The sequence below is a fragment of the Morone saxatilis genome, unplaced genomic scaffold (genome assembly GCF_004916995.1).
Source record: "Morone saxatilis isolate NCDOM2014 unplaced genomic scaffold, NCSU_SB_2.0 Contig0, whole genome shotgun sequence".
Lineage (NCBI taxonomy): Eukaryota > Metazoa > Chordata > Actinopteri > Moronidae > Morone > Morone saxatilis.
The window spans coordinates 9566333-9574548 of record NW_023339650.1 but is presented as its reverse complement, the minus strand read 5'-3'; the positions used below and the strand labels follow the sequence as shown (position 1 = coordinate 9574548).

General features: G+C 39.4%; 1 protein-coding gene across 2 annotated transcripts in view; it reads left to right on the top strand.

Annotated features, from left to right (window-relative positions):
- The first annotated feature begins 4598 nt into the window (after positions 1 to 4598).
- Positions 4599 to 8216, top strand: part of myrip (myosin VIIA and Rab interacting protein) — a 35010-nt gene continuing 31392 nt past the window's right edge. For both annotated transcript variants that reach the window (XM_035655987.1, XM_035655995.1), the window contains exon 1: positions 4599 to 4646. The gene's annotated coding sequence lies outside the window, so the exon portion shown is untranslated. The remainder of the gene's footprint in view (positions 4647 to 8216) is intronic.

Sequence of the window (8216 nt, the reverse complement as noted above, 5' to 3'; positions counted from 1 at the left end):
CTCAACAGAAGCTGAACCAATTCATTAGAAGGCTCAGAAAGTCAATTATGGTAATAGTTCCCAATGCCAGAGAAGGTGGAAACTCAGCAAAGCCAGATACTTTTTATTGCACTTCTTATACATATTCTTCTATATATTTTATTTAGGCCCCATTTAGATGTGCAAATCAATCTTCTGAAGTAAAGAGGGCAAAAGGGCTGGAGAGACAGAGAGAGAGATGGAGAGGATGAAGAGGGAGGCATTGGTTCCAAGGATTTCACGCAGTGGAGCAAAGACGAAGTGATGATAGAGGAAGGGTAGACCCAGTGTCAGGAGACCATCCACAGGAATCCCTTTTACTTATTCATGCAGCAGCCGAGCATCAGGGAATCTCCCAGCCTCATTATGAAATGTGTATTTGCAGAAGCTCACACAGTGGTGCAGCTCTTGCTTGAAAGCCTCTGCTTATCCACTCCACTCTCCTCCCTTCTCCCTCTCTTTTTTAGATCAGATCACTCTAGGGAAGCAATGTCTTGCTTCATTCATCAAGATGCCTCTCCTACTGTCCTAAATCCCTCTCTTTCTCTTTTCTATAAAAGGGAAAGCTGGCTAATTTCAACAAGTTTGTGTAGCTGGCATGGAAGGGAGGCGATGCTTGAGCTGAAGTTTGCATTTACTTATCATCTGTTTTTGTGCCAATTTGAGTGACAGGCAGAGCAATGACAGCAGTGCACCACTGAGCATTTGCATTTAAAGTCATGTATGAATGCATGTTAAAATGTGTGAAACTAAACATGTATTCTGCTTTTAAAATGCATACTGTATGTGTGCTGTAAATACTATATGCTTTTCAGTAAAACATTCACTAAACCCATCCCCTTGATTTTGTAATCATTGCTTAGTATCTGTGGCTAGGCACGGCAGACCTGTCAAGCTTTGGTTTTCTCCACATGGTGAAGCAGTGTGCTTTGGGCTGTAGTAACAGCAATACTTTGCCTTAGAAGAGTTTGGAGGGTGATGTCTGTTTTGTCTCCAAAGCCTGTCCAACATAAGCAGACTAGTACTAACCTAACCCTGCATTACTGTAAGACCAAGTAGCATATCATTAGCTAACTCCATTTTGTGAAGTTACTTATGTCCAAAAATACTCTTTCCTAATAGCACATCCACTGTGTGTAGCTCTGTCCTGCTGTTGATTCAATTTGTATAAGTTTACACTCCCTAGCCAGCATTATCTGAGATTGCATTATGTTTGTCATACATACTGGTTAGTCCTCATACTAAAAGTCTTTTCTCTTGGAACGTTACAATGGAAAAATACTATTTGAAAATACGAATAATAACATATAAATCTAACCTCTGTCTTGCTTGTCCAAATGTATAAGCCTAGGGTTATGTTAAAATGGAATCAGACACTGTCTGATTTGATATCTTTCCTTATAAGATCAGCCTTCTTTTTCTTCAATGTCTTCCACATGGATTGTTATCTGGTGAGGGGGCTTTTTTTTTGGCATGCAGCTTTAGTATTTTAGCATGACATCATGTATGTAGCCATCAAGTGTATATTTAAGATCCCTTTTCGAGACTCATGTTTTAAAATAACTTAGCTAGAAACATTTAAAAGTCAGCTTGTGACCGCATTTTCAAATGCTTGTCGTTACAGCTTATAAAATCTGCCATGTGTTGTTTCAGCCGACCAAATCCACAGTCGCTGGCTAGAAATGTGAAGCCTGCTTTTTTCTACTTATGTCTGATATCAAGGATCAGTTGTTTAAAGGGAATTTCGAATTGTAAATCTGCCACCATCATCATTGAAAACTTTATTTTGATAGTGTGACCGTACATACTACTCAGGCATAGAGCTTAAAGGACTGGTGTGTAGTGGCATATAGCAGTGAAACTGTCTCAACTGAACCACTCGCCTTCCACGCGTGTAGGACAAACTACAGTAAAACCTGAAAGGCCCTATCTAGAGGCAGTGTTTGGTTTGTCTATTCTAGGCCACTGTAGAAACCTGGTGGTTCAACATGGCGGCCTCCATGAAAGAGGACCCGTAGATAAGAACATCTCATTCTTATGTAAAAAAAACCCACAATGATTGTTATTTTAAGGTGTACATGAATATTATATTCCATTTCTGACAATAGATCCTCCCAAATGTTACACACTGCACCTTTAATGTTAAAGTGAATTAAGATTCCACTCAGATTACAATATCTCAACCATACAGCCCCATCCTGTTCTTCAATACTTTTTCAGTTCAAAGGTCGCTCCCAGTAGCTCCAGCTCATTTCAGAGTAGAACCTATTTGTATATTTGCCTCGTACGATGCCACCTCAGCGCAGTGTTGTTCTTTCAGATTCTTTTCTGTGCCTCCTTCCTCGGGCCCAGAGGGAGGTAAAAAGAGTCAGGCCTCTTCACTGGAGCTCAGCAGCCACCATTAGAGAGACTAGGTTGACCCGTGGCATGAAATTAAGGAGCTGAGGCCCATTGAGCTGCCCAGCTGATAGAGGCAGAGGATAATAAATCCACTGAGAAAGAGGAAGGGAGGGAAGAGTGGAGGGAGGTTAAGAAGGAGGGGGTGGGTGGGATTGATGTGGCAGCCCATGCAGCCTCAGGGGCACTCAGGATCCCTTTATTAGCATGGCTATTTTCACCCTCTCCTTCAATGGTCTGTCTCTTCATTGAGCAGAAGCATCAACATGCACACACACACACTAAAACACCCTGTCATATACTTTGTGTTCCCTTTCACTTTCTCCATGCTCTTTCATAATGAGGCAGCTGAAGTCAATGACATATGCAGCATGTAGTTATGTGTGTAGAGTGTGCATTATAGGAGAAAACAAATATTTGACCTTTGCTGGACGTACAAAAAATGGTAGAAATGCTAGAAAAGGTTAGATAGTTGTGTGGACATTTACAAAAATATTCATAGGATAGATGGTAAGGTCACTGAAATAAAAAGAGATACCTGCACATAAATCGTAGCTTCCTTAAAGGATTAGGTTGGCTGTATTTTATATTATCAACAAGTCCCATAAAATGTCTGGAATTAACAGTGCATCTCTGAATACGTTCCAATATGCCCAGCCTGTCTGTGGCTCTTAGCCCCAAGCCCATTCATTTCTAAGGTCTGTGGCACAGAGGAATAAACTGTATCAAGCTATGGCAACACTTGTTAATAGGATCAATTTATTATTGATTTTGGTTGTGTTTGTTGACTATAAACAGTATAGAATATCATCAGAGGCTAATAAATTATTAGTGTGCAGCTGGTGGAATAGATTTTCAGTATGTGGATACTTTTATTTCATGCATAAAATGTTCATTCATAGACAAAGGAAGTACACATAACATACCACAACCACTCTGTAGTTGCACTCATAAATTATGTTTTATGTGGACCCAGACACAGAACACAGATTAGGAGGCAGAAGGCTGAAGTTTAATATTTTTATTGAATATTTACAGTTTGTAGAGATGGATTCAGGAGATGGGATGGCTGGTTATGAGAGAGGGCCAGAAAGGGATACCATGCCGACAAACACACACAAAAGAGAGACAGACCAACAGGGGAGCACTGGAAATCCAAAGAAAGGGAAAATACAGGCCATGGCCATGACATAAATATAGTATATGAACATAAATATGAGTAAATATGTATGTTTGTGCATCCTTTATTTGTATAGCGTTTATAGCAACAAGAAAAAAGGCAAAAATATGTGCATAATACATGGTAATGCAATGAATAGTGTGTAAATAAACACAGTGTGTGTTTGCATTTTTTTTTCCTCCTCGACCAGTAAACCTGTCTTTGTGTGTTGTGTTTGTTTAACCTCACCAATGTGTTTGACAGTGGCATGAAAGAGAGAAAGAGGGACTGCAAGATTAAACCCAAACTTGGCAGAGTTTCATGCAATCCGACGCAACACTGGCGCAAAGGGAGCGCTTTTCTGAGGGCTTTTCATAAACCTCTCCGTTATGAATTACTGCTTATGTAATTGGCATTCAAGCACCGATTGGCTGTGCACCACGACATGAGGAAAAGCCTGGAAAAATTATCTGACGTCACATCTGAAAATCTAGGCATTCACAGCAGACAAACGCCTTACAAGACACAGCTTGGATCCTGCATTTTTCACCTTAAAAAACAGATTATTTGCTTTAAAGCTAAGAAAACTGCTTTAAATATGGCAGTCTGACAACAAACACAAACCTATATTAGAAGTACACAAAAACAAAAAATACACGCTAAAACTTTGGTTGGATTTTATTCACAAGAAATGCTTCAATCCTTCTTTCAAATAATTCTGTGAGGTCCGGTTGTCTACACTTTGATAATTAAAAGACACTCAACTTAAGCAGATTTTAATGGAAGTCTTGGCATGAACTCAAAGTTATAATCCTGGTGTAATTATAATCAAATCTGATTCTTGCCCATTTCTTTGCCATCTGTTCTTTTTGACTTAATATCATGTTTTCTTTCTTTCCTTCCTCCTCCCTTCTTTCTTCCTTCCTTGCCTGCAGGGTTTTAAGGACACAGTCGCTTGAATGGTATTATAACAATGTGAAGAGTCGCTTCAAGAGGTTCGGCAGCGCCAAGGTTTTGAAGACTCTGTACAGGAAGCACATTATAGAGAGAGGAGCGCTCTCTGATCTCCCAGGTAACATCATCCTCTTGCACTTTTTAAATCAGCCATGCATAGCTCTTTGTTTTGTTGCCATTCTTTTGCTGTTTATTTTTATCTTTTAATCATTTTGATTGCAGAGCAGCCTTCTGTCTCTGTGCAACGTCGTGTCATGTTGTGATAAAAGCAGTTTTCACCGAGGCTTACCGCCGAGATGTAATATAACTTCCTCATCTCAAAAATAGAAGTGGCTTTATTTGAAACGTAACGCTCTGGTCGGACATTAAGAGTAAACACAGACAAGCTGACTTGCTCATTAGTTTGCTTTGTTAAATGATCACTCACTTTGTTTTACACATTTTGTTCTCTCGCTGACTGATTCACTTAATTACTTTCTCACTATGTAGAAAGAAAGATTTTTCCCACAGACAAATACACACATCTCCAGAGTTAGGTTCAGAGTGGGTGTTGGTTGCATGTAACTATTTGTATTTTCACTTTTCTTACTTAAAGTTAATTTGAACACAACACAGTTTATTTGATTTAAGGAATCCACTTCATTCCATGGCTGCCATTTAACCTTAGTCTTTGTTGCTTTTGCGCCTGTGGATGTGATGAGAACTTGTGAAATTTCTACAAGGCAGTGTTTGTGTGTGAGCGTGTCAGCAGTGATGGTGACAGACTGCGGGTGAGTTGCCCTGCAGGACTCGTCCTGCCAGTTAATCCCTGCGGTGGCTCAGGCCACTTTGCGTCCTCAGTGAATTGTTCCTGTGCAGGACAGCAGCGGGGCAGCTTTTATCCATCCTCCCCCGCTCCAGATAACATTGTTTTGACCCGTCTGCGACATGATCGGTCTGCCTCTGTGGCTGACTGCAAGGCATTATTTCAAACCCTGGTACATGGGATTAAATGGATGAAGAGAGCACAGAGGGGATGAATCAGGTCAGACTTGAGGCAGAACTGGATGTGATGAGAGGATGTTTAAGAATACTTTCTGACTACAGCTGACGTTTATATACTAAATGTTATGGACAAAATGAATACCATTATAATTATAAGAAGGTATTTCTGCTACGGTGCAACCCACACAGTGGAGGGATGCAGCTACAGTATAACTAGCTGGCAAGGCTAGTAACATTTATGTCTGTTATTATTGCAGCATCCTTACATTTTACTTTTTGCAGACAGCATTGTAAAAGCCAACACAACTATCTTGATAAAAACATAACGCATATATACAATAATAACACAAAAACAATTGAAGAAGTGCTCTACCCAGACAATAAAGAAAACCCTAAAAGGTTAATGTGATAAAAGCAAAGAAAAAATCCATCCAAGTGCCTTTAATCCTTTTATTAACTATGATGCATGCATCAGTCATAATCTCAAGTGTAAGAAAGGAAAAACTAAATGGATGACATTTTCTCATTTTACAGTTAATTTACTTAATTTTACTAACATAATAATAAGTCGGAATCTTTATCAGAACAATCATGTTTTTTGTTGCGACTGTTTCTGTTGTGTTTGAGAGGAAAAGATGATTCTCCCTCTAAACCTCCAGTTTTCTGATTTCCTCTCCACTTTTCTCCACCTAATAATGTTCCCCTCTCCTCTCCTCTACTCTCTTCTCCTGTCCTCTCCTCTCCTCTTCTCTCTTACATCATCTGGGGTGGAGATGGAAGGATTATGTGACTCAGCTGCTGGTCTTCCCAGCTCACATGAGCCCAACAGATTATAACGCTTCCAATTCTCGAATACTCGCATCGCCGCTCCCACTAACTGGCTAGCTGACTTGCCATATGATTATGGATAGACTGTGTGTGCATGTGTAGGTTGTTTGTGTGTATCTGAATGTTAAAGCTCAGGTCAGATGTTGTTGCCTCATACAGGAGAATGTTAGATTTATTGGCTGAGAAAGATCTGGGATCATTTTTTTTTTTTCATTTTTTGTATCCTTGTGTGTGTTTCCATGGAAATGTGAATGAATTCAAACATATTGTCAAAATGTTAGCAAAAAAAAGCCAAGGCTATCAGACTTATCAAAAACATGATTAGGCTTTAATTTATATGAAAGAAAATGCCTTTTATAACCTCTTTTGCTGCTGATTAGGTCTACAGCAGTCACAAATTATCATGACGTATATCAAGACATCTGTGCTTTTAGTTGAACAGAATATAATGTTATTTTAGTTCAGCAAGTAAATTAGTACTGGATTGGAAAAAAATTTAATTAGATAGGGATGTTGCTCATTAACAAACTGATGTTACGCCATCTCGCTTGGTCTACTTTGCTCCAAGTAAAGGAGCTTTTGTTATGTAGCCCAGAGACTCTTACAGAGTCTTAATACTGGTCTCCTCTCCTCATGCATATAGAACAGCAGCCACAGGAATGTAAAACATTCTCGTAAACTGTTTCCCAACCATATGTGAAATAGAGGCTACCTCTATACGTGTGCTAGTAAATAATGTTTAATTTTTTTCATTTATCACCAAGGGACCAATGGTTGTGAAATCAATTCTGTTCAAGTGTGAAATGGCAGCTGAACATGACAGTCGGCGAGAGAGAGATGTGACTGTTTTACATCTGTCATGTCCCCGAGAGAGTGTGTGACCTTCAAACCAACAGGAAGAGGACAGGGAGAGAGCGATTTGTACTTTCACGTCCATCAGCTCCGGTGGTAGGGGAGCAATGCTCCTGTGTGACCTACATCATACCATCCTATATATGTGTGTGCACAGGAGAAAGTGAGTGTGTTACTCTGCATGATATGTGGCCCCTGGAGAGTTTGAACATTGTACATGGATGAAGTGTTGGTGACAACATGCTGTAAAGAAGAACAAATAGCACATTAGAAAAGAAAGAAAGAAGACTTAAATGGAATCACCCATCTATTGTAATTTTTGCTTGAGCAGCTGGATTTCCTTTTTTTTCGTAACTGGTCCAAGTACCTCATTAAGTGCATCGGCAGATGCCAAGCACTGATCCGAGCGCCTTTTAAATTAGTAATTAATGCCTTGACTCCAGTATAGCATGAAATCAAACAAATAAATGTGCACAGCAGTTGTGTTTACTCATATATTTATGAATCCTGAATAGTCTTAGCCTGTGAAGCACAAGAAGTTACATGTCAACAAACAGTATTATTAAATGTGACAGAGAACTGTGGAGACACTGTATAGTGTTGTGGTAAAAGGTTAGAGGAAAAACTGTTCTTTCAAGTAAGATAAGCACATGAAGCATCTTATTTTTTTTAATTGAAATGAACTAATATAATAATATCTGTACAAGTGGATAAGCACATTCTTGGGATTAGGTTTGAGACAGAAGAGTGAAAAAATCAAAGCACGTGTAAGGATTGATTACCTCGAATTACATTGCTTTCTTGTGCCCAAAAGAAAATTGATATGGAGGCAGATTCAAGTGCGCACTAACATGTCTCTATGCTAAATATGAAACTACCACCAACAGCCAGTTATCTTAGCTTAGCATAAAGACTGGAAAAGGGAAAACAGTCAATACATTTGTTTCATTTGTGCAAAAACCAAGGTGTGACACTATCTAGTCTTACGGGGAACCTTGCTAGGCAGCTGGACTTGCAAGATCAC